At 44.4% G+C, this 27,405-nt stretch overlaps 1 protein-coding gene across 10 annotated transcripts in view; it reads right to left on the bottom strand.

Moving 5' to 3' along the window:
• Positions 1-27,405, bottom strand: part of PALM2AKAP2 (PALM2 and AKAP2 fusion) — a 460,195-nt gene that overhangs the window by 101,666 nt on the left and 331,124 nt on the right. Inside the window, exon 1 of one of the 10 annotated variants that reach the window (XM_025432738.3) lies at positions 6,031-6,196. The exons of the other annotated variants lie outside the window; for them this stretch is intronic. The gene's annotated coding sequence lies outside the window, so the exon portion shown is untranslated. Of the gene's footprint in view, positions 1-6,030; positions 6,197-27,405 lie in introns of those variants that run through there. 10 annotated transcript variants of the gene reach the window in all.

Here is a 27,405-nt window from a genome sequence, read left to right as displayed (position 1 = left end):
CCTTCTCAAGGCCCCCTCACGAAAGCACATGCAGAGCAATAAAACACATCCTTGGGTATAGTTCAAAGAGAGGTTAAGGCTTCTGGACCAGCATTTATTTATCTTTATGTGCTGACTCGATTTCTCTTCAATCCTAAAGAGCAGATAAGGGGTGCAGGGGCTCCACAGGGCAGAAAGTCTAAGCAGAATCCACAGACCTTTTGAAGCAGTTCCAGGATCACCTCTGGGTTAGAGCAGTGAAAACTGTCAAGACGTGAGGCAGGCAAGCCAGGATGGGGACCTGGTCCGGGCCCGTCTCTCCTAAGTCAGAGCTGGTGCTGCACTTGGGGGGCGTGGGGAGGTGCCTGTATCCATTGTTCTCAAGCTTTATTTGACATCCCCAGGAGAGCTGATTTACAAGGCAGTATCCAGAAAACACCCCCCACCGCCCACCCCCCCATGCACCCCAAAAGGCAGTATGCAGGCTCCTCTCAAATGGGCGATCCTGTCTGTGCCAGAGCCCAGGAGTCCCCCCGAGGACACTGGCCTGGCTGGACTGTAGGACTAGCTATGCTGCCCCAGTGAACAAGACAGATCCCTAGGGAACTGGGTCTTCAGTGCAGGACTAGAAACACCAAAAGGTCGGGGACCAGGAGTTGGACAGTCGCCCCTCTGTGGGACATTTTATGTGGGAGAGGGGACTTCCCTCCCGCAGGTAGTTTTCTGAAAAGAAAAATTCAGAGACATTGCCAACAGGGTCAGGGGCTACAATATTCTGTTTTTAAAATCATGTTGCTTGTAAATCCCCAGTTACTTTTTCTAACCGACTCACTTCCTCAAACGTACAGGCTCTCGCCAGTCAAGACCCCAGGGCTGGCTGGCACAGAGGGATTTGCTGGCGAACTAGGGAGCAGAGGTGGGGAATTTCTTTTGTATGTGTTTGTATACAAGAATGATCTGTAAGGCTGACAAATTTACTCAAAATAATGCTTCCAGTGTGGCCACCCCACCACGATGCGACCTAATAATCCATCCGACCTGCAAAATCTACTGCAAATCTGTGAAGGTAAATGGTAAGATATAAAGGACTCAATTCACCAGGCTTCTCGGGCTCTTCTGAAAACCTAGTTAATTTTAACCTGAAATGCCAACTCTTTACTTAATATATTAATGCCTGTTCTCATCTTAGTGACTGAGAAAACTCATTAGGGCCAGCAAAGAATCTTGTAGGAGTTCCCGGAAGGGAAGTCCCATTGATATCCATCACACTATGGGTCACTGAGTGAGCATAAAGCCCAGGATTAGGGTCCTGAAAATTTGGGCCCATTTGCCCAATGAGGAGCAATTTCTGACTTACTCAAAGCATAAAGAAGAAGCAAGTAAAAAAAAAAAAAAAAAAAAAAAGGAAGAAGCTTCAGCAGTGCAGGTGCTTTGGGGGTAAAGAGAGAAGAATGATGTCCTCCAGACTCCTCCAAGTCCAAAGAGGGTTGGGGGATGGAGGTGAGGTTAGGCTTGGAGAAATCTCTGCACTCAAAGCTTTTCCATCTGGTCAGTGGGAGGGCTGAACAAGTGACCTGCTACACAATTACTGGAATGTTATCAATTACACTTGAAAAATCGCTTATTTGCATCTACCATGAAGATGAAAGGAGGTTTTAGGGCGCCTGACTGGCTCAGTTGGTAGAGCATGAGACTCTTGATCTTGGGGTTGTGAGTTCGAGCCCCATGTTGGTGTTTAAAGATTATTTAAATAAATAAATCTTTAAAAGAAAAAAAGATGGAAAGAGACTTTGTTAACTTAAGAAAACCAATTTGGGGAGAAATACAACGAGCACGAGGTACTTCTGCATATATCTCATTCAACACGAGTTTGCAAATAGGCAGGTCTCGGTAGCCCCATTTTTATAAGTGAAGGAACTAAGATTCCACTTAAGTGACATGCCCACAGTCTTCTAGAGAACTTGACCGAGGCACTAATGCATTTTGGCCCTGCCACGGTTCTGGATAACTAGGGTATTGAACTGTCTGCATATTTGGCTCTGCTCACTCACGCTGCTCTGGTTAAGCATCAAAACCAACCAGAAAGAAACCCAGCACACACCCAGGAGAGAAAGGGGTCAAAGTCTCTGAGACTCCCACCAAGATGGGAACAAATCCCAGTTACATGTCCCTGACCCCCCAAGGCCTGGTAGCACAGTGCACCTGGACTTCAGAGACAAATACTAAACGGGAAAGAGGTAAATGGGCCCAAGGATGCCTTCAGACCCTTCTCCCATACTGTCTGTCTGTCCAACTTTTGCATTTCTCTAATCTCAGAATTCACTTCAACAGGTAAAAAGAATTCCAGGCTGAAACCTGGAGGTATCACATCTTGCTGTACTGGAGGCAAAGGAAGCGTCATGATTCATTCATTCTTCGGGCACTCAACTTTCCAGAGTGGGGCAAGAACAGAAACTATATTTGTATGGGGATTTGCTTTTCAAAAACCAGCCTCCAGAGGCTGTCCTGTGGATTCCACAATTACTCTTCTGCACCCCTATAAACCATAATTTGTCTCTATGTGGACATCACACGGAGGCTACAAAGTCCTAAAATGTCCATGAAAGGACCAAGGCAAAGAGTAGTTAGGGCAAGACAGCCATTCTCTGCATCTTAGAAACACACTTCTATGAGCCACAGTTGAAACAAATTTTTAAAACTTAGGTTTAAACTGATATTCCTTAGAGTACTTCAATCCTTTTTTTTTTTTTTTTTGAGTACTTCAATTCTTAAGATTCTAGTTCATCAAGTGCTACTGAAAATCACATATGCAAACTCTGTAATTTTCTCTTTGAGCAAAACCGTGGCTCTCCTATGAAATAGAGATGATTTCAACTTCCCTATAATAATACATTCCTGGAAAACACACTTGAAGGGCATGTGTCCAAAACTTGAACAGTAGCCCTATATGTTCTTAGAAGGGGATTCTCTTACAAAAAGCCTGGATCTCATCATCATGGATCATGGAGGCACTGCCTCCCTCAGGCCCAAGCCCCTCAACGTGCTGATGGGGAAGGCTGGTGCCAGTGAGGAACCCCCAGCCTTGAGCTTTTTTAGCTCCACAAAAAATCTATCCATGGGTATAGAGTTTATGCACTATAAAGAAAATGATGCCATTTTCTAACAAAACTTACTAAAATTGTTAAACCTGATCAGTACATTAACTGATTCAAATTTCCAATAGTTGGTACAGGATCCCTGATCAACAATCTACACAAATGATGGCTCCTGTTTCTCAAGATCAAAGAACAGTCATTCCAGGGGCTAATTCAAGATTGATCATCAATTCAACCAGCATTGAGGAAAGTAAAAAATTAAAGAATGGAACTACACATCACCATTTCGGTCTTTAGAAGTAAATTTCAACATCCTGCCATTTCAATTGTTTAAATTCCTCAATACGACGTCCACCCAAATTCAGTTTCATTTCTATTTGAAATATTTCTCATTATCTTTATTAGTAGACACTTGTAATAACATCTGTGATAGAAATCCGAGACATGAGGAACCTCTGGGTGGCTCAGCGGTTGAGTGTCTGCCTTCAGCTCAGGGCGTGATCCTGGGGTTCCAGGATCGAGCCCCACATCGGGCTCCCTGCATGGAGCCTGCTTCTCCCTCTGCCTGTGTCTGTACTTCTCTCTTTCTGTGTCTCTCATGAGAAAATAAATAAAATATGTTTAAAAAGAAAAAAAAAAGAAAAAGAAATCCAAGACTTGGCTGCTTTAGGAGTCAACCAAATAGACAAGGGTGGTATCCAGACAATTCTAATAATTAACTAGAAAGTCTAAGGTGTTAGCATTTTTAAAAAGAAGATTTAATAGTTAGCTCCATACTAAAATATTGAAAGTTTTAGGATAAAACAACCAGGGCATCATTTTCCCCTCACTTGATAATAAGTTAAGACAACCTGCTTCATCTTATTACCCTGAGATCCTGAGGCTCCTGAGTCAGAATGAGCCACTTAGGGAAGTGAAATAATCTCTGACAACACTACCCTCAACTCTGCAGACGGAGCCGTGCCAACTGTCATGCCAGGGCTATGAGATAATGGGCATTTCAAAATATTTGTCCCATCTCAAAGCCCGGCCACCCCTCTCACACCGGCTCCTCAGCATCCCAGAAAGAAACTCAAGTCAACTTCGCTGCCACAGGAACAGCTCAACACCTAATGCATGCAGTCAGCGAGGGAAGGGGCTCCGAGGCCCAAAGTAGAAATACTTTCATTTTTCTTGGCTCCTGACTAATTTTATTAGTGCAGCCCCAAATAACTGCAGGGCCTGCATAACCCATGGGGCACCCGCTCAACGGAGAAGGTGCCCTCCCAGCAAAGAGCCAGTGTCAAAACTGGGCGGTGGACAGCGGGCTGTTCAGGAGGTGTGTTAGGGCGAGGTTTAATTCTTAAGGGCTTTACTCCAACCAAACAGAGCAAGCTCTTTAAGAGCAATACATCATTTCTAGACACCTTACTCTGAAATTTTATTGATCAACGTTGGGGATGCTCCCAGGCTGGGAGAAAGAACGTTTAATTAAATCAGGACCATTTCCAGGAAGAAAAGTGTGATGCTTAAGTGAACTCTCTTTAATTAGAACAAAACCAAGGAAACAAATCTCCTGGGATTACCATGGTGGGCGGTGGCCTCCGGATGCCCGGGGATGAGGGAAGGGGGAAGGCTGCTTCCCCGTGGGAACCTGTTCGCGGATTCCAAGACGCACCGTATCCAGGTGTAGAGGTGTGGGTGCGTGTGCGCGCTCCTTCCAGGGGTTCACGCATTCCAGAGGGGGAGAAACCAGCTCGCCCAAATTATTGGCGCCGCACTTAAAACTGCTGCAGAGAAGGGTGCAGATCTGTCCAAGTCTGACCACACAGCCTAGCGGAGCCACAGCAGTGCCACCCCGCGCGGGAAGCTGGCTTTCCCGGGTCTGGAGGGACCCCCCACCGTCTCTCCAGACTCCACTCCCTCCACGACGCCCCCTGGTTGAGGCTTAGGGAGGGATCCCCGGCGGCGAGCGCGCGGCCCGAGGGCAGGGACCTCAGTGACCCGCTCCCCAGGGGCGCAGCGGCCCCAACCTGCAGGGCTCCCCGCGCTCCCAGCTCGCCCCGCCCCGCCGTCGAGTCAGTCCCGGGTCCTCCACCACTACGTCTGCCCAGAGTCTCTGGGGGCCGCCAGGGCGTCCCGGCTCTCGCCCCCGAGGGCGCACGCCCCCCCCCCCCCAGTTCCCAGCACAGCCCGCCCGGCGCTCACCACCGCGACCCTTCCGCTCCCCCAAGTGTCCCCACAAAGGGCCTCAAGAGACGCACCCTCCGGCACCCTCCGGCACCCTCCGGCTTTTTCTGGGATGAAGCAGCCCCGGGTCCCAGCAGCTGGGGGCTCAGCCCCAGGCCCAGCTCGCGGGCTCGGCGCGCACCCCTCGGTCCCCGGGGGCCCCGGAGCGCAGCTCGCGGACCCCGCTCCCCAGGCTCGGGCGGGTCGGGAGCCCCCCCCACCTCCCCCGCCCCGGCCCCGGGGTCCCGGCGCTGCCATCTGAGGACCTGCGTCTCCCTCCGGAGCTGGAACCGGCGGCTCCATCCTCGGCTGCTCCCGGGTCTGCAGGGGCAGCCCCGGCCGTTAGATGGTCCCCGCTTTCCCCGTCCAGCCCCGCTCCGTGAGCGTGTGAGTATGAGTGTGTGTGAGTGTGAGTGTGGGTGTTAGGGAGCAGGGGAAAAGAGGTCTTCAGTCAATTTTTTTTTTAAGCACATATTAGCAACTATCGAGTAAAGCGGCCGGAGGCCCGGGCCCCCTCCCCCAAACCCGGGAATTCAAAGCCACATGGCCCCAGCCCTTTCCAGCCGGGCCCCCTCCCGCACACGCTCCGCGGGGCAAGGCCAAGGACCCCTTCCTCGGGGGACAGCCCGCGATCCTTCCGAGGGCTCCCCAGATCTGCAGCCCCCCCGGGGTCCCCAACATCAGGGGGCGCCCCGGGGACTCGGTGTCGGGGGTCTCCGCCCCCCCACCCCAGGCCTGGGCCACCCACCTCTGCGCGCGGGATCCCGGGGGAGGCGGCCCTCGAGCTGGGCTCCGGGCTCCGGGCTCCGGCGCGGCTGCTGCCCTGCCCCGGCTCGGGCGGCCCAGAGGCTCCGGGAAGGCGGCGAGCGGCAGCCCCGGCGCGGGGCGAGCGCTTCTGGCCGGAGGAGCCGCGGCGGGGAGGCGGAGGGGAGCCGAGGGCCGGGAGCGCCGCCCCTTCCCGCCCCTCCCGCCCCGCCCCCACCTCCCCGTGGGTGGACTCGGAGCCCGGACCGGGAAACCACGCAGAGAATGAATGGGTAGAGGGGAGGGATGGAGAGACGGACGGATGGAGGGATGGAGAGACGGACGGATGGAGGGATGGAGAGACGGACGGATGGAGGGATGAAGGGACGGATGGATGGAGGGATGGAGAGACGGAAGGATGGGCGGCTGGTGGGATGGAGAGATGGACGGATGGATGGAGGGATGGAGAGAGGAAGGATGGACGGATGGACGGATGGAGGGAGGGAGGGAGGGGCCAGTGCAGGAGCAGGGGCTCCGTGCCTGGGGACCCGGCCCTGTGTCCGCGTACGGGTGGGCGTGCCGGGTGGGCGTGCCGGCGTGTGCCCCCGCGGACGTGCCTGGGGTGCACATCCTGCGTCTGGGTGGGTGGGAGCGCGGGGGTGCAAGCGCGGGGGGAGCGATCGGCAGCACGACTGTCCCCGGGTAAGCGCGACCGCCCTCCCGCGCGGTCTGAAATTTCAGTCTATAATCCCCACCCCCACTATGAATATTTAAATAATGTTAATGACCCTTTGAACAGGGACTGTCTGGAAATCCTGAGGACACACGCACAAAACACCCCACATTGTGTTTAAAAAGAAATCAGCATTTTTAAAAAGCCAGCACTTCTCTGACTCTGCAGGATCTCTGCAAAGGGAAAAGAATGTGAAGCCTGGCTTCTTGAATTCAACTTTCCGCTAGGAATGATGGGGTGTTCGTTTGCCTTCTTCTCTCTCCTGCTTTGCAAGTCGGAGCCCCTTGCCCTCTTTTGGGTTTGCATTCCAGGGTGGGCCAGCTTCCTTCTGCACCCCCTGGCCAAGGTCCTGGGGGCCTCTCCTGAGAGTCAGTTCTGCGTGCCAAGCTCAGCAGGAGGGACAGCTGCCGTTTGGTTCTTCTCTCCTAATCCACAAAGGTCCTGGATCTCCGATACAAAGAAATGATATCATCGGGAACTGCCCAGAAAGTCTGTCGGGCTAAGGACACGTTGACAACAGCAGGGTCCGCAGAAAAGGCTTCTTTCCTGTCCTGAGCTTTATTCACACCTTTACCGGAGGAAGGGGATAGAGTCCACAATGGGGAGGTCAATTGTTCTCTTCCGGGTTCCTGAATGTCAATAGGATTCTTTTTCTGGCCACTTAGGAATTGTTTTACCAGCCTTCTGGTAGGTCTCCACTCTTGAATTTCAATAGAATTTACCGACCCCCCCCCCCCCCCTTGGAGATTACCGAGCTTCGTCCTCAATCAATTCCTGTTCTTTCCTTTCCTTCCTTTCTTCCTCCTTTCCTTCCTTCCTTCCTTCCTTCCTTCCTTCCTTCCTTCCTTCCTTCCTTCCTTCCTTCCTTCCTTCCTCTCTCCTTTCCTCCTTCCTTCCTTGCTCCCTCTCCCTCCCTTCCTTCTTTCCCTCCCTCTTTCCTTCCATCCTTGTAGCTCCTTGAGTCACTGACTTAAGGAGTTAAATATCTGGTTGCCCTACATCATGATCTATTTTTAACATTTTAGTGACACCTGAAAAACTCACATCCAAATGAGCATGTTTGGGTACAGTTGTTTATTTCTATGGACCACAGACTCTCCAAAGAAAGATTCTAAAATTACAGCAGAGGTGAGCTTTTATAAACAGTATTATGGCAGGGGCATTGTGAGTCTTTCTTCTTTATGTTTTTATAAATTAGAATAAATGTAAAGTTTATAAATCAAATTTGTTTCATTATTCACACTGGCTGAATTACATCCTTCCTAAAGCAACATTGATGTTAATACCAATTTTTTTAAAAAAAGAGAGAGAGAGAAAGAGAAAACAGGGGGGCGGGTGGGGGGGGCAGAGAGAGAGGAAGAAGGAGTCTTAAGCAGATCCCCTGCTGAGCACGGAGCCCAACAACAGGTTCTATCTCAGAACCCTGAGATCACAACCTGAGCCAAAGCCAAGAGTCAGACGCCTAACCACCTGTACCAACTAGGCCCCTCGATCTTAATATTAATTTTAATTTAACAGTACTTTTAATATTGACTAATATTAATTTTAAAGCTCTGGTATATCCTACACAAAACTATTGGGAATATTAATTTAGCAAAATTGCATGTTCAATAGATATTAACTTACAAGAACATATCCTTTTCTTCCATCTTATAAGATATTAAAGAAGTAGCCATGATTATATTAAACACTTTAAAATACATAATATATCTAAAAATATATTTATATATTTAAATATAAAATGCTTGGTACATATTAGGTGCTCAGAAATATTTGCTTCATTTGTTTGATGAAATCAGCACAAGGGTAGGAACATCTGCATGTGAAAGCAAAAACTGTTCTTAACTAGCATTTTCTCCTCATTTATTCCCCCTCAGTCAATGGTTGGTTCTCAGTCAAGGGTGATTTGACAACCCCTTGCCCCCAGAGGACATGTTGGCAATATCTGGAGACATTTTTGATTGTTACAATGGGGCGGGGGTGCTGCTGACATCTAATGGGTGAGGCCAGAGATATCGCTTAACAGCACTCCAGCAACAAAAGATTATTCTGTCCCAAATGTCAGTAGTGCTGAGGTTGAGAATCTGACCCTGGACTCAAAGCCCATACTAAGGACCACAGACATCAGGACCACTATAGTTACCAAAAATGCAGATTCCTGGGCCTCATCTGTACCTACTAAATCAGAATCAATGGGGGCAGGGCTAGGAAAACTTTTAACAGCTGCCAACAGGGTGTTAAGAACCTGAAAGTATGAGAAATCCTAGAGATGGGAAAATCTGGCTTTACCATCCAGCACAGTCTTTTTTTCTTTCTTTCTTTCTTCTTTTTTTTTTTTTTTTTTTGGAGAGCACCTCTGGGTGTGAGCAAGAGGAGTGGCAGAGGGAGAGAGAGAGAGAAAATCTTAAGCAGACTCTACATTGAGCACAGAGCCCAACACACAACCCCAAGATCATGACTTGAGTGGAAATAAGGGCGCCCCATCACCCAGCACATTCTTGTGGGTACATCACATCATATGTGTCTCAACCTGATAATGATTATTAGAGTAGAGAATATTTTATGAAAGAAGCACATTTAGTCTCCTAGATGCACTTTAAAAGCACATTCAAAGCAAAGAAAGGGCTACTAATTCTATGGGGGGGGGGGGAATCTAGCTGGGATGTATAAATATTAAATGCTTCCAACAGCTCTACACCATCCAGGACACGAAACCTATGGAAATGTTGCTTAACAGGAGAAGAGCTCAGGGTTTCTTTTGCTATGACCTCCTCCAGTTATATTTCTGCTCCTTTTGCATCTGCCATGTGGCCGGCCCACTTTAAACTCCACCCCTGAGCAACAGTGGCCTCCAGGGAACCCAGGAAATACAACTTACTTACTAAAGAAACACAAAAGTACAGGTTAGTTTCTGGGAAAGAAAGTCAGCCTAGACACAATTTGACAAGACCTCTTCTTTCTCTCTTCCCAAACTGAGCCAAATGAACGAAATCCAGCAAATAATGGTCTATCAGTAGCTACATGCCTCCAACCTAGAGAAGAGTAGAAGTTGAAAAAAAGACTTGCGAGTGGCTCAGAGAGGTGACTTGCAAACCCAAAGGAGGGCCAAGACTGGCCAATCACAAAAGAGAAATTTCCACTTTCTCCTTCTAGCAAGGAGAAACATCAAAAAGCATCAGTTGGGTGTAATCCTCATACGTTAAAGGTGTCCCACCGAAAATAAAGGATTGCTAGGAAAAAGAAGGAGGAGGAGGAGAAGGGGAGGGGAAAAGGAGGGCAAAGGAAATAAAACCAACACCAGAAAGACTGGCCCCCAACAAACCAATCGCCCTACATCTGTGGGGCTTTCTCATGGAGCAACAGGTAAAATCATTGGAGAGTTAGGAACAATCTCAATCCCAAGAGTTTCTCCATAGGGCCAGATGTAAAACTGAAAATCAAAGAGAAGAAACAAAAACTGGGGGAAATATTTGCAACATACATAACAATGAGTTACTATCTATAATATGTAAGGAGTTCTTACAAATCAACAAGAAAATTGAAGAAAATCACTAAATACCTAATAGAAAAAAAGATAACCTAGATCATCTAGCAGTTTATCTAGTTTATAGATGAATAAGCATACCTGGCCATGGAACTTATGAAAATACGCTCAAACTCTTCCTAAAGAAATGCAAGTGAAAATATTGGAACAATATATTTTGCCTATGAAATTGGTGAATACATAAAATAGAAATTTTATTTATTTCTGGCGAGGGAATGATGAAAATTAAGTGATTGTTGCACTCTGTTGATGGGACTATACATTAATAAATTGGTAAATTCAGAATTGGGGGCTATCTCTTGAGATAAAAAATGTTTGCACAGCTCAAGTGCAATTCACTTTTGGAATTCAGAAGCTTATAAAATCCATGGAGCCAGATGAAAGACTGGGGTGGTGGGGAGTGTCAGTGAATGAGAAAATCCTGATTGTCAATAGGCCAAAAGAAAGAGAATATTTCATGTACACTTTCAAAGTTTCAAAACTGTGCTGTGCTGTGTTGTGATGTAAGTACCCCTGGTAACCTGGGGACCTCTTAAAACAGCATTTGCTTGGAGAACCAAAGACAAGGGGCTTGTATGAGTCTGGGATATCAAGCAAGATGGATGTGAGATGAAGAAGTCAGACAATATAAGAAATCAGAACAAGAAGTGACCAGAAGAACTAACTCTCCACCCCCTGCCACTTGAGTTAAAAGTCCATAAAAATAGTGGGGCGGGCATTGGACATCTTCCACTTTGTAGGGGTTCGAATAATTTTAGTTTAAGTATAAAAGGCAAGATTTATCCCTGCTGGCTGCAAGACTTGGGATGGCCAACCAACTAAGTCCTAGGACTCACACAGGTCATTTGCTCACTTTCTAAACCAAATAATGGTTTTACCTTATTCATCTGGACGTTTTGTATGTCTATAGATTTCCCACTTAAGACATTTCTCCACTGATGCCTGATTCTCATTTAAAGGCAAAAAAGGGCATCTCTAGATAATGTGGCTTTTTTCATAGAAGGGATGACCCATCCACAGAACGTTTTAACCATCAACTTTTTGAATGTACGACACATAAGACTGACATGGGTCCGTCAATGGACTCTTTGTCTGGACTCATAGTTGTGTTTCATCCGATTAAAAACACCCTTCTTGGGCAGCCTGGGTGGCTCAGCGGTTTAGCGCCTGCCTTCGGCCCAGGGTGTGACCCTGGAGACCCGGGATCGAGTCCCACATCAGGCTCCCTGCATGGAGCCTGCTTCTCTCTCTCTCTCTTTCACTCTCTCTCATGAATAAATAAATAAATCTTAAAAAAAAAAAAAAAAACACCTTTCTCAAAGCCAAATCTTCAGATCAGTGTTTTCCAAGCTAGCTCACATCCCGAGTAGCTGCAGGAGAAAAAAAATTGGGGTCTGCTTCCCTAGAAGACCCAAGGCCCAGGAATCTGTATGTGGTTAAGCTTCCCACATGATTCTGTTAGCCAGCCTGGTCTGGGAGGCACTGGGAGTGGACACAGTCCTTAGGCAGGAGAAGGAGAGAACACGTGGACACAGAGATAGGGACAGTGTCATATGAGAACACTTGGCTCTTGGAGCATGTTTACTCCCATTCTTGGCCTCGTTAGAGATGCCTGCCTTTCCTTCCTTTCCTCTCCAGGGTCTCTGGCTTCCTGTATCCAGTAAGTTCCTTCCCTGCCTGTGCCACATTTATTTCCTTTTCCTGCATCCTCACACTTGACCTCTCCTTTGCCAAACCTTCTAACACAAGGAAACGGTGACCTGATTACATTTGCCCCTGCCGTTTGAGACTCTTTTTCCAAAAGACCTTTAAAATCAGTCCAAATGAAACATTCCAAAACCCAAGCAACTTTTGCCCATCTGACTTTGTCTTTATTTCGTTCCACACTGTAGCTGGACTGTAAATTCTCTACATGGACAAAGTGAGATCACATCGCCCAGATTGCCCATTGTAACATAGTTTTACGCAGTAGCATACAGAGAAAGTCACACAGTATTCCAAACTAAAATATTCAATGAAAAGCAGCTACATGGGAAGCCCCGTGTTGGGGAAAGTGGAGGAAAAACTCTATTTGTTGGTGGGAGGGAGACAAGGTGAGGAAGGAAGAGAGCACAGGGGACAGAGTCTCCTGGTAAGGGAAGCAAGAAGGCATCAATGGCTACGTGGGACAAATGTTGGGACAAATCTCGGTCCCACCTCCTCAGTTCCAGAGCCTCAAAGCTCATGTGCTAATGACAAGAATGTATTCGTGTATTACTTAGGTATTTAACAACAACAAAGCCATAGGAAATGCGCTTTGTTTGTGCACTTTGTGTCTTTGTTTCTTGGCTGAGGATTTTATCTCATTTAACAACTGGAACATTTAAAAAAAAATCACCTTGGGGTGCCTGGCTGATTTAGTAGGTAAAGCATCTCTTGGTCTCAGGGTCATGAGTTCCAGCCCCACGTTGGGTACTTCAAAAAAAAAAAAAATCTATTGAACATTCCAGAGTTCGTGCCCTCATGGAGACAAAGCATGAACCAAGGTACTCTTTAAAGCCTGGCACTGAAAACATAAAATACGCCCAATATACGTGGGCTGTACACAGTGTGTTCCCAGACTCTGGGAAGCGGTGCCCCCAATGCCCACCACAGTCTTCACTGAGTAAACTCAGTGGATCTGCTTCTCATTAATGATCTGTGTTTTAAATGCAAAACAACCTTTCTTTCCAGGGGTGTTTAATTCCTCTTCAATTTTAGGTAAGATAGAGAATGATTTTTTATGTGTCTTTTTTTTTTTTTTTAAGATTTATCTATTTTAGAAAGAGAGAGAGTGTGTGTGTGAGTGGGAGGGACAGAGGGAGAGGGAGAGAAAATCTCAAGATTTTCTGAATCCAAGAGCTGGACTCAGGGCTTGATCCCATGATCCTGATCATGAGCAAAACCAAGAGTTAGACACTCAACTGACTGTACCCCTATATTTTGTTTTTAAAAAATGAAACTATAACATTTTCCCAGGAATTCCCAACTTCCCCACCAAACTTTGAAGTACAGGTTGTTTATTCATTTATGGAAAGGACCATAAGGGTTTTCAGTAATACTAGGAGCGGAGAAAGACCAAATCTTGACATCTTAAATAATTCTGATTATCGCAAAGGCAGTTTTCGCAGTCGTTTCTGACTTAGTCATCAAATGTTTTAATATCGAGAATGATCCAGTGAGAAAGTAGGCTTTTTTTCCTTCTACAACACTGAACACATTAAATTATTTACCCTAGTGTTAAGGTAAGTTCACCAAAGACGATGAACTATATTAGGAAGGCATTTTAAGTTTATATTATTTAAGTTTCTATATACTCAATATATTGTTAAGTATAGATAGTTAAATTTAAGTTACTTACCTAAGTAGCCACTAAGATTCTTAAGAGTTAAGATCATTTAAATATGGAAAATGCTAATCACTGCTTCTATTTAATGCTTCTGTTGGGATGGGACCTTGGCCAGTGTAATATCACTTTAGAAGCCAAGACGCTTATGCTAAAAGCCCGCACAGCCACAGCATCCATGCGGACTCTGCACCTCCTGGGGTCAACGCCTTCCCCACAGCTCCCTCTTCTCTTCTCCTCCTTTCTTGCCCTCCCCCTTTCTCTCTTCCTTTTTCTTTCTTTTCTTTTCTTTTTTTTTTTTTAAGATTTTATTTATTTATTCATGAGAGACGCAGAGAGGGAGGGACAGAGACACAGGCAGAGAGAGAAGCAGGCTCCATGCAGGGAGCCCGATGTGGGACTCGATCCCTGGACCCCGGGATCACATCCTGAGCCAAAGGCAGATGCTCAACCCCTGAGCACCCAGAACCCCTCTTTTTCTTTTTAGACCCTGCCTGGTTAATGTTCGGAACAGGCCCTGCAAACTCAAATACCTTAAGAAGCCTGCTTCTCTGACAGAGAACAGACCCAGGTAAAGCTGCCAGGTACCCCAAACCCTTGGTGACTCCGGGGATGGGCTCAGGCACCCAGGAGCCCTGGGCTACACTGCTAAGTAATTTATAGACCTGCTAGATAAGATAGGCGGTACTGAGACCAGGGCGGGGTGTTCAGATAGACGACTGCTGCTGCTCCTGTTTTTTATTTTAAGCATTTTCTGTATTTGCTTGGGGTGGGGGAGGGCATAGCAAAATGCCAGACAGGAGAATAAGAGCTGGGGGGGAGCACGACATGTCACGCAAGCCACGGCCCTCATCTTACAGGATAGCCAAGTGTCCATGAAAGACAGAGTCTTCGGGAGCCAGAGGCCTGGCAGGGAATCCTGATCTGTCCCCTGTTCACTGTCTCTCTCTGAATCTCACGTGTAAAAGGCAGATCAGAACGTCGACCTTACGTGGTTGCCCTGAGCTCCATAAGGAGATCATCCCCGTACAGCCCTAAGCTCAGGGCCCACTCCAAGGTCAGAACTCGGGGCGTCAGTTGTTAGCGGAGCAAAGGAATCCTAGGTGGGGGACGGAACCTGCACAGAACCACCCAGCAGCACTGACCTCTACCTCTGAAACTAATAATACAGTATATGTTAATTAGTTGAATTGACATTTTTTTTTTTTAAGAATAGCAAAAAGGAAAAAAAAAAAAAAGAACCACCCAGCAAGTCAAAGTCAGGACTCAAAGGTACACCGGCTCACTCACTGTCAGCCCAGCAGTGTGAAGTTCTTTGCTGTAAGCTTGCTTCCTTTGGTCTTTTTATCATTTCTAGAGCAGTCAATAAATAATAAGAAGTGCCCAGGATGGGGCACCTGGGTGGCTCTGCGGTCAAGCGGCTGCCTTTGGCTCAGGCCATGATCCCGGGGTCCTGAGATCAAGTCCCGCATCGGGCTTTCTTTGCGGGGAGCCTGCTTCTCCCTCTGCCTGTGTCTCTGCCTCTCTACATCTAGTCATGAGAGCATGAAAAAATAAACAAAATCTTAAAAAAAAAAAAAAAAAAAAAGCAGTACACGGGATGGTGAGGGAAAGCCCTGGTTTCAGGGTCAGGTGGACGTCCCCCCCCATCCCCAGTGCCCCAGCAGGAAGGCCGCACAGGTGCAGAGGCTGCGGTACCACCTGTTGGCACCCCGGGCACCAGGACGGCAGTGCAGCCAGTGGAGCTTTAGGCTCGGCTCAGGCCTCTATATTCCGTGGTGCTGGACAGGCTGACGACACTGCCACGGACACGAACACGGCGGGGCAGGCAATGAAGTCTCCACGCTGACACTCTCAGAAGGGGGTGCCTTCGGGGCGCTGTACGCAGAGGGCCCAGTTCCTACAGGAGGGGACACTACCTGGGGCCAGAACAGGGATCCTGCGGCGCTGAAGTGGCCAGAGTCAGTGTCCCCCCCACTCCGCCCCCTGCTCCCCTCTTCTTCAGCCTCTGCTCTACCTATTGCTTTGGTCTGGTGGGCCTTGGGGCCACTCACCTGCCCTGCATCCACCAGCCCTGGAACCCCTCCTGCCTCACACGCTTCCCTCCACCTAGAAAGCCCTTCTTCTCACCTGCCCCGGCCCGTCCAGGCCTTCCCCTTCGAAGGCCTCTTCCTCACTCTGCCCCCAAGGCTGCTGTTCCCCCACCACAAGCTTCTTCCCTCCATTCCCATTATCCTGACCTCCCCTCAGATAGACACATTCCATTGAGTGCACCCTAGAATCCTACCTGCAGCTCCTCATGTTCCCTCAAGCATCCATCAAATCCACATATTCCAGCCAAAGTCCTCCCGGCCACTTAGCTCCCCTGTGCCTCAGTTTCCCAATCTTTAAAATAGGGACAATTACAGAGTATCTTTATCATGATCCTGTGATGAGTATAGGATGAGTTAATGCTAACAAAGTCCAGAGAACCTACCTCTTAGTTCTCAGTAGGTGTTAGCTACTTACTATTTATCTGTGCCAGTCTGTACTCAGTAATCTCACCATGTTTGGTCGAATAAGCCACAGTGGTCTTAGATCAGATCAGCTCTTTTTTTTTTTTTTTAAGACTTATTTATTTATTTATTCATGAGAGACACAATGAGAGAAAGAGGCAGAGACACAGGCAGAGGGAGAAGCAGGCTCCATGCAGGGAGCCCGACGTGGAACTCGATCCCGGGACTCCAGGATCACGCCCTGGGCCGAAGGCACATGCTTAATGGCTGAGCCACCCAGGGATCCCAGATCAGATCAGCTCTTGCCTAATTCCTTCTCCTAGAGAATCATGACTATTTTCCTGTTGTTACATTTTTTTAAAAAGATTTTATTTATTTATTCATGAGAGACACAGAGAGAGAGAGAGACAGAGACACAGGCAGAGGGAGAAGCAGGCTCCATGCAGGGAGGCCGATGTGGGACTCAATCCCAGGATCCCAGGATCATGACCTGAGCCAAAGGCAGACGCTCAACCGCTGAGCAACCCAGATGCGCCTCCTGGTTGTTAAATTTTAATTAAAAAATTTGGGCATGCCTGGGCGGCTCAGTGGCCAATTCTTGATTTCAACTCAGGTCATGATCTCAGGGTTATGAGATCGGGCCCCACAATGGTCTCCGCACTAGGGGTGGAGTCTGCTTGAGGTTCTCCCTGTCCCTGTCCCTTTGCCTTCCCTCCCCCAAATAAATAAATAGATGACTAGATAGATAAATGAATGAATAAATAAATAATTTTCCCAATTATAAAAGAAATGTGTCCTCATTATATGGAAAGCACTAAACCGTGGGCTCGGAATAGAACAGACCTTGGGCTGCATCCTGATTCCACTCTTAAAGATTCTGTGATCTTGGGAAAATCCCTTACTTCCTCAGAGCATCGATTTCTTCATCTATTGTACCATCAGGACCAGGAGGGTACCTGCCTCACAGTTAGCTGTAAGTGTTAAATGAAATAATGCTGGTAAGATAACATAGTGCCCTTATGAAAGCTAGGAAAGAAGGGAAGGAAAATCTAGAAAGGGAAGAAAGAAGGAAGGAAGAGAAGAAAGGATGGAAGGAGAAAGGAGGGAGGGAGGGAGGGAGGGAGGAAGAGTGAGAGGAGATAAGAAACAAACAGGAAGATGGGTCAAGATCATCACAGGATGGAGCAGCCCTGGTGGCTCAGAGGTTTAGCACCACCTTTAGCCCAGGGTGTGATCCTGGAGTCCCGAGATCGAGTACCAAGTCGGGCTCCCTGCATGGGGCCTGCTTCTCCCTCTGCCTGTATCTCTGCCTCTCTCTCTCTCTCTGTGTCTCTCATGAATAAATAAATAAAATCTTTAAAAAAAAAAAAAAAAAAGATCATCACAGGATAAGAAAAGTTTGATGAAGTCCACATGGAGAAAAAAGATTAATTTAATAAACTGTCAAATACGATGAAAAATGCTTAGAAACAGGATGCATTTTTTTATTTGAAAAAGAAGGAAGTTTTCTGCCTCTTTTGCAATGCCATTTCTCTGAAGAGGGATTTCCCTATGTCACTCATGCAATAAACTTAATATAAACTTGGAAATTTTTTCATTATTTGGGTTTTGTTCGTATTTTCTTTGTAAGAACAAACATTTAAAACACATTAAGAATAATGAAAACAGTAGCTCTTAGTAGGTGAATATTTATCTATTTCTCAACTTTACATAAGCTCTTATTTTCAGAATTTCCAGAGGATTTAGTGACATCAATTTGAAAAGTCACTCTTAAAATTTGAATCTGGTTAAATATGGTACACCTCGTACAAAAGCGTGCAACACAACATTCAATAAATTGATTTTTTTACCTACAAGTTAACAAATACCATATAACATAGGAGCGTTGATATTTTAGGAAACACTAAATGAAGAAACCGACCTAAGCTCAGGCCTGGTGGGTATAGTAGTCTCCTAATAAATACTGCAGGACATCTATATGCTGAATTTCTCCAGATTCAATGAAAGGTCTATTTATTCACTGTGGGCCCAGCTTCCCTTATTTACTGAAGAGGCAGCTCTGTTTTATCATATTCATGAATCACCACAGTAGAATGATAAGGAAAATGTAATCAGAATATTGATAGGATGAGGACCCAAGGGCAAATCTGAAAAACAACCAAATCACAGGGATGAAATCTAATCTTATCCCACCAGATAAACTCCAGCTTTGTACTGAAGAACAAATGCAAACAGAACTACATAAAAGCTCCCTTATTGATCAGGGGCTGAGAGACCTACTTTATACATTTGCATACGAACCTTGTCATTTTGTTCTACAAGGCAGAGCAGTGTGACATAGTCATTAAGAGCAAGGGCTGCCTGGTTAGATCTGGGCTCTGAGACTCCTTGGCTGTGTCTTTGGGCAAGTTCCTTAGTCTCTCTGTACCTTTTCTTCCTCTGTAAATTACTCATAGTACCTATCTCACAGGGTTGTGGGAAGAATCAAATCATAATCATATAATCCTCTAAGGATCCTGGGCAATGGCCAACACATGGGAAGTTCTCAATACATTAGAATAAATATCTTCTAAGGATATCACTATCCACATTATGAATATTACCCTCATTATTCATTTCTCTAAACTGAACGAGACTAGAAATTCAGCACATCCGAGATGAAAGCTTACCAGTCTATGAGCATTTGGAGATCATGATGATCCGTTCAATATCCTACCTGCTAGCCCAGTACCTTTTGGGAGAGGGAGTGGGAATTGCAGCAGCAGGGACCTTTTCCTTTTCAGAAATAGACATAAGAGTGCCGAGCTAAAATAAATGTCCTGTCTCCATTGGCTCATTTCTGAAGAAACAATGGTTGCAATAACAATAGGCTCCAGTTACACCAAAACAGCCTTGCTCTTGGTATGGAAGCCTTGTTAGTGTTTTGCCCTCTGTTCTCCCAGCCAATCAATCACCTTGTCTGAGCATGTTTTCTCTCTTTACGTACAACTGACACATATGTCATGATTTTGACCAGGTTAACTGCAAGCTTTCACTTCAACAGAAAAAAAAAGCAAGGAGGAAGGCCCTTGGGGGGTGGGTAGAAGAGAGATGGAAAGGAAGGCATTTGATCATTTATCTAGAGGAACATTAGGTGCTCACTTAAACAATCTTAAATACTTGTATAATGAAGCAAGATGTTTCTGCCTATAAATCCAACAGATATTCCTGGGATTTACACTTAAGATTTATGAGACCTCTGTGATGTGCTATGTTTCAGAAGGACAAGGCCTATTGTAAATGGCCATGTGAGTAATTTGTTTTTTATTTTTTATTTTTATTTATTTTTTTAAAAAAATATTTTATTTATTTATTCATGAGAATACACAGAGAGGAGAGAGAGAGGCAGAGACACAGGCAGAGGGAGAAGCAGGCTCCATGCCGGGAGCCCGACGTGGGACTCGATCCCGGGACTCCAGGATGGCACCCTGGGCCAAAAGCAGGCACTAAACTGCTGGGCCACCCAGGGATCCCCCGAATAATTTGTTTTTTTTAGGAATAACTTGGGGCCATTCTAAATGCTCCCAGACATTCATGATAATTCATTAATAAATGAACTGGATAGGCAAACTCCTGCTTAGGCAGGAACCAGATTGGTGACTTTCCAAGAGCACCAAAGACTAATGACTTCTGCATTTGGTTTGCTTACCTTAGTTCTATGGAAGTCATAGAACTTCAGTACTTGCCAATGAGCCCCTCATAAGAAGACAGGCTTATCTGCAAATGGGCTCTGACCTACATGGATAGAGACTATTTCTAGAGCTTTATCATCATTAGATGCTGGAATGCTAGAAATGAACATAAGAGGAAATGCACTGGTGTATCCAGGAAATATTTGTGAATGTATCAGATCTTTGACTTGGAATATCCAGGCCACTGTCATCTATTTTAGGAGGTGACCACGCAGAGGGAGGGGAATTTTACCAAGTAATAGAGTTGGTAAAAGTGCAAGAAAATTTTGTCAACATTTTAAAAACTGGGATGATGAAGCTATCTGCAGAAAATGAAATCAGGCCAACTGATAGCTCAGCTAAAATTAAAATTCTAGAATGGGCTTCAGAAAAATCATAACATGCCCAGATTGAGGAAAAGGTAGCGGGTTTTTGTTTTTTGTTTTCACTCCAGAGAAACAAACTGGGGACAGTTTCCTATAGTTTCATTTCATAGAGAAACCAATGAGGTATAGATCTTGACCTTGGTCAGGTTTGGAAGCCCTTATTTCTAGAAAAAAAGAAGTCAGGAGAGGTCTGTTGATAGGTTAGCAGTATATTTTATTAACTGAAACTGGATATATTTGTCTGATTTAAAGCTTCATATAACAAATTGTAATCCTCGAATGAAGTCATAGAAAAAAAAAAAATCCCAAACCACAATAATCAAAATGTATTAAGCAATTATCTTCACCTCCTTTGTAACAGCCCTCCTGACTAGTTATTCCAGACTTAGCAAATTAAAATATAGGACACCCAGTTAAGTGTAAATTTTAGGTAACCAATAAACAATTTCTTAGGATGTCCCATGCAATATTTGGGACACACTGATACCAAAAATCTATTCATCACTTCTCTAAAATTCAAATTTAATTCAAAGTCCGTATTTTATCTGGCAAAGCTACTCCTGCTCCATCCTGAGAGCACCCTTGCCTTAGCTGAGAGTAAAACTAATTTGCATTCATAAAATGCAAATTGAGAGGTTAAGCAGTGTCTATCTACCGGGTTCAAATGCTCACTTTGAGATCTTTGGTAAGTATCTTTACTGTGCCAGAGTGGCCACATCTGTAAAATGGGATGAAAAAGAGTCTCTCCCTCTCAGGGTCAGTTTGAGGATTATATGAGATGGTACCTGGAAGGGCCTAACACAGAACTGGGCTCATAGCAAATAATCAATATTAGCTATTATTGTTGGCAAGGGAACATGATGAAGAAATAAAATGGCAAAGAAGCACCTGGATCTTTCCTTTGTCAGGAATATTCCTTATCTTTTCTTAGATAATGAAGAGCTGTCAATGGCTAGGATTTCCTTTATTTTACTCCCATTGTATTTGTCAAATAAGGAGTCACACATAGGAATAATAATAACCAATTTGATCCTGCTTCTTATAGTTTACAGCATGGCCTTTCACATCCATTACCTGGTAACAACGCAAAATGCATATTTCAAAAAAAAAAAAATTCAAGACAATGATTCTCAAACAGGGAGTATTGTCAAAAGGTAGCCATTGGGTCTTGCTATGCCTCCCACCCTCTCAGAGATCTACTACTCTAAATGGTTTCAAGGATTAAAAAAAATCTACAATAAAAATATTTCCTTTGGCAAGGAAGCAAATTTAGAGCTATCTTTACGTATGTACACAATGTAGAAATGACTTCTGGCCCCAAATGTGTCTTTTTGTCCAGAGCCCCCACACAAAACAATCCTCGGCGTCGTCATCATCAAATACAAAGGGCAATTGGCTCCACACAGCTGGCCACAAAAGGCCCTCAGCAGAATGGCTTTTTAAAAGCCATGTCCAAAGAAAGCTGTAACCTGTGGCCTCTATTCATCACCGGAAGATTCTAAATGCTTTCCCCCTTTTGTAAGGGAGAACATCTGCCCTTCCAGAACAATCTCTCTCCCAGCATAAGTTTTACATATAGAGAAGCAACATCCTTTTATTTTAACGTTGCTTTCCCACGTCCTTGATTAGGACACATGCCCCCTTTTACATGGTTTTACAGCCAGAATCTCCAACCTGCCTCAGTGGTTCCCATCTTGTTTCTTGCCTGAGCACAAGCGAGAAGTATTGTATATGTTGTTAAGTTAATTAAACAAAGAGGTCATTAGACTGAGGTGGCACCATTGCCATGGCCACCTGTGTAAGCAAACCAAAATCTAACCCTATAAATGGCTTCAAGGTAATAAAATCAAAACGCCAAGGACAACCAATCACAAGAACCAATGAGGCTTTAAACCATAGGCAATCAATAATTTCCTTTCTTTTCTTCTGCTTTTTCTCTATAAACATCTGTCCCTGAGTTTCTGTCTTTGGAGCCTTGCTAACCACTTCTGATTTAGCGCTGCCTAATTCAAATCAATTTTTGCTCAAAATGTTTAAATGTTTATGTTTAATGTTTAAATGTTTAAATATATCTCAATGTTTAAATAAATGTTTAAATATATCTCAGTTTACATTATCTTTTAATAAATGTAAGTAAGTACAAGGTTTCTTTCTGAAAAAAAAAATTCTGGTGTGCCAGGACTTTCTTCGTTTTTTGGTTTTGTTTGTTTTGTTTTGTTTTGCAAATACTTAGTTTTTCGTATCGTTATATAAAACAAGAGGGCAAGGTACAGAAAGCATTTCGGATTTAGTTGGTGTACATATTTGATTAAAATGACAGCTAAATCACATGATTTCTACTCAGAAGATATTTATCATAGATTGATAGTTTTAACATGATTGATGTAGTTTTGAATAATCATCAAATAAACAAAATTCAAGAGAACAATGCATAGCCAACAGGTGCAATTTCTGGCTCCCAGCAATGCACCCAGCTAAATAAAGCCAAGACACTTCCAGGATGTTGGCACTGGGTAGCTTACTCCACAGAAGAAAGGAAGCCCTTTGACCGGCAAATTCCTTTAAAATCTAGCACTAAGCACCTTCCCAGAGCCTTTATTTGTAATACTACTCTAAACATCTGTAAAGTGATTGCCTTTCTAGCTTTCCTACTCCACAGGACATTAAAATTCTAGATTGGGGATTAGCCATTTTACTGGCTATTTAAGATTAACAGGATGTACTTAAATTCCCTTGAGAAGACAACTAGATATTATTATATATAAAAGGTAACACTGAGGTGGTTGCTGGGAGCTGGAGGGAGGAGGGGATGGGGAATTATTATTTAATGGATACAGAGTTTTAGTTTGACATAATGAAAAAGTTCTAGAGATGAAGGACAGTGATGTTTGCAGAACAGTATAAATGGCAAACTGCTATAGAACTGTACACTTAAAAATGGTTAAAGGGGTAAATTTTGTTATCCATGTTCTACCACAATAAAAAAAATGATACACTAATAAAGATCATTATTATTTTTTTAACTAAAACGTGAGGGGAAAATAGGCAGACAGAAAAGAAAGGAAAAGAAGTAGAAAGAAAAGAGTCTGATGAGCCCACACCCCTACACCCCTACCCAGGGCAGTGGTGGGGCTGGTGGCAGTGATACACTAAAGAGGAAGACTGAGTTGAGGCCCTCCCCCCACCTCTCACCCCCACTCCAGTCTGGAAGAGGATCCCCCACTCAGGAAACATTGACTGAGCACTTGAATGAGAAAGGGTTGTATGTGGTGGAGAATTTATAAACTGAGCCAACCCTTCAGCAACTAAAGTCAATCAAGCCATTAAAAACTTATCTGCAGGGATGCCTGGGTTGCTTAGTAGTTGAACATCTATCTGCCTTTGGCTCTGGTGCTAATCCCGGGGTCCTGGGATCGAGTCCCACTTCCGGATCCCCACAAGGAGCCTGCTTTTCCCTCTGCCTGTGTCTCTGCCTCTCTGTGTCTCTCATGAATAAATAAATAAAATCTTTAAAAAAAAAAAAAACAACCTTATCTGCTTACAAATGGCCAATAAATACATGAAGAGATACTCCACATCATTACCTGTGGGGAAATGCAAACCGCAAACCAAAACCTTGGTGAAATACCAGGTGAAACTCACTAGGATGGTTACAATCAAAACACGGACAAAAGCAAGTAACTGGGATGTGGAAAAAGTAGACCCCTTCTCTGTGGCTGGTGGGAGTATAAAATGGTGCAGCTACTTTGGGTTTTTTGTTTTGTTTTGTTTTGTTTTTTTAATTTTTTTAATTGGAGTTCAATTTGCCAACATATGGCATAACACCCAGTGCTCATCCCACCAAGTGCCCTGCTCAGTGCCAATCACCAGTCACTCCAACCCCCCGCCCACCTCCCCTTCCACTATCCCTTGTTCATTTCCCAGAGTTAGGTGTCTCTCATGTTTTGTCACCCTCACTGATATTTTCACTCCTTTCCCTTTATTCCCTTTCACTATTTTTTATATTCCCCAAATGAATGAGACCATATAATGTTTGTCCTTCTCCGATTGACTTATTTCACTCAGCATAATACCCTCCAGTTCCATCCACGTCAAAGCAAATGGTGGGTATTTGTCGTCTCTAATGGCTGAAGAATATTCCATTGTATACATAGACCACATCTTCTTTATCCATTCATCTTTCGATGGACACCGAGGCTCCTTCCACAGTTTGACTACTGTGGACATTGAAAATAGTGCAGCCACTTTGGAAAACAACCTGATAGCTCCTCACAAAGTCAAACATACATTTACCATATGACCCAGCCATTCCACCCCCAGGGCCTTAGGCACAACACATGAAAACATGTGTCCATGCAAAGACCTGCACGTGAACATTCACAGCAGCATTGTTCATAATAGGCAACAAGTGGAAACAAGCACAAAGTCCATCAGCTTGTGAAAGCACTAAGAAACAAAGCAAAACACTGGTAAACCCATTAAATGAAATACTACTCAGTGCTAAAGGAAATGAGATACTGGTTGAGGATACAGCATGGATGAATCTCAAAAACACCATCTACGTGAAAAAAAGCCAGACATAAAAAAACCACAATGTTATATGATTCCATTTATGAAATGTCCAGAACAGGTAAATCTATAGAGACATAAAATATGCAAGTGTTTTCTTAGGATTGTGGTGGGAATGGAGATTATCTCTTACAGGGCATGTGGGATCTTATGGAAGTGATAAAATGTTATGAAGTTGGATGACGGGGATGGTTGGTAAATTTAAGAATATTAAATTAGGGGCACCTGGGTGGCTTAGTCTGTTAAGGATCTGACTCTGGGTTTTGGTTCATGTCATGATCTCAGGGTCGGGAGATTGAGCCCTATACTGGCTCTGTGCTCAGTGGGGAGTCTGCTTGAGATTCTTTCTCCCTCTCCCTCTGCCCCTCACCCTAACATGATCAATCTAGAAATTTATCTTCATTTGTTCATTCATAGATTTGTTCATTCAACAAATACTGACAGTTGCACACGACGTGTTAGACACTCCACCAGGTGCTGCAGATGCAATGCCCTCTAGGAATCACATTCCAGGAGAGGAGCCTACACGTTACACGTTGACATCTGTGGGTATTCATGTGACTGGCTCAGAGGAGTACTAGGTTCAGCGAAAGCATGTTAACAATTAAGATTGATCAGAAAGTGGTGCTATGTGAGGAGATAATATTTGAGCCCAAGAATACAAAGAGAAGTTAACTAGGTTGGGAGAGAAAGAGGGAGAGAGGGGGAGAAAGACCAAGGAGGCAGTGAATAAAAGTCACAGGGTTTTAAACAGCAGAGCACCTGCTGGAGTTTGGTTTAGGTGCTCAAGGCAATGGGAAGGCCAGCAGGGCTGAAGCGGAGAGATGTCATCCTGTTGGCCTTTTGAAAGGATCGCTCTGGCTACAAATAGGCTGGGTAGAGAAGGCAAGGATGCGTACAGAAAGACAGAGTGGAAGACAAAGCCAGAAACAAAATTGCAGTTAGAGTAAGGAAATATGGAAAGCCAGGAGGAGATGCCTGGGCCTTGGTCAGTGTTCAAAAGGAATGGAATCAAAGGGTTTTGAAGAAGGAAGTCCTTTCTCATGCTAGTTGGAAACCGGAGATCCAGGAGCAGTGACAGGGTTCATGGAGCCATACAGCTTTAGCTGTATGCTGAGACAATGTTTTCCCCAAAAAACTCTGTATTTTTACTGTTGTTTTTTATATACTGCTGCAGGTGATTCTCAGAGTCACACAAGTTTTAGAAAATACCAATCCATCCCTTTTTTAAAAAACCAATGTCTAGACATGTAGCAAAACAGAATAAGGTGTAACATAGATGCTATACTGAAATATGAGTGCCCTTTTCTTCTAGTGAACAGTGGTAAGTGTTCACCACTAGATGAATGGATAAAGAAATATATATAATGGAATATTACTCAGTCATAAAAAAGGTTGAGATCTTGCCATTTGTGACAACATGGATGGACCTAGAGGGTATGATGCTAAGTGAAATAAGTCAGACAGAAAAAAAAAAATTAGTGATTGCTGTATAATTGGGAAAACCAAAGGCGAAGATCTAAACAGAAGTAGTTCCCTATGTTATATCCACCAGAGGTTTCACAAATTCTTTAGTGAGAAGCAATTGGTATTAATAGAGGAACTTAACCTTATTTGTAGGAATTTACTGGTATATTTAAATATACTTCTGTTTTGTTTAACTTTTTAAAGTGTATGGTGTCCAGTCTTCAGAGCAGGTTCAGTTCAACAGAGAACTAAAAATCCTCTGTTACACATTCCCAGTTGTTTATTAAAGAGAAGAGAAAGAGAGATCAAGACCGGCATCTAAACTGGCAAGACCCAAATACAACTTACTCAGGATCCTGGTTCCAAGGATCAGCAGACTGATTAAGCAGCAACCTTACAAAAATGGGAGTTGGCCAAGACTTGCTTCTACCGGAATACGCCATTTGCTTTTACAAAACAAACTCTAGTCTTTCTGATCATTTAAATGTCTACACTACATCTGCAGCTCACTAGCAACACATTTTAGGAACACATACTTCAAAGGACGACAGACTCCAAAAGGGCAAATCTGCGTCCATCAAGTTCATCCACCTGTCTCTCTCTCTCTGTCCAATGCGGTCATAGACACAAATTTCTGTCTTTGCAATAATAGCCAGTGAGACACTAATGCACCATTGAATCTACATTATTGTCTTGCAATTTCAGCTAAACATTATAATTATAAGCAAATGAACGTTCAGTGCTGAATCGTTATTGTTTAGATTAGTTGACTTTTTTGACCACTCAGGCTACTATCCCATCTCTCATTTAATTTGATTGTGGCATTTTTGTTTGCTCTAACATTTTAAACATAGATAACATAAGTCTAGCCTCCACATTACAAAGGAAAACTAGAATAAATTCATCCTGTATATTCTTTTGTACAACCTCTACTAATAAATCCAGGAATGGAATATCTCTAGGTAAATCTCAATATAAAAAGGGATACCACTTGGGGTACCTGGCTGCTTATCAGTGGAGCATGTGACTTTTGATCTTGGGATCATAAGTTCAAGCCCCATGTTGGGCCTAGAGCTTACTTAGAAAAATGGTGGGATACTACTTTTGGTTT

Source organism: Canis lupus, chromosome 11, assembly GCF_003254725.2.
Source record: "Canis lupus dingo isolate Sandy chromosome 11, ASM325472v2, whole genome shotgun sequence".
Taxonomy (NCBI): Eukaryota; Metazoa; Chordata; class Mammalia; order Carnivora; family Canidae; genus Canis; species Canis lupus.
The sequence above is the reverse complement of the archived record's forward strand: the minus strand, read 5'-3'. Positions and strand labels throughout refer to the sequence as shown.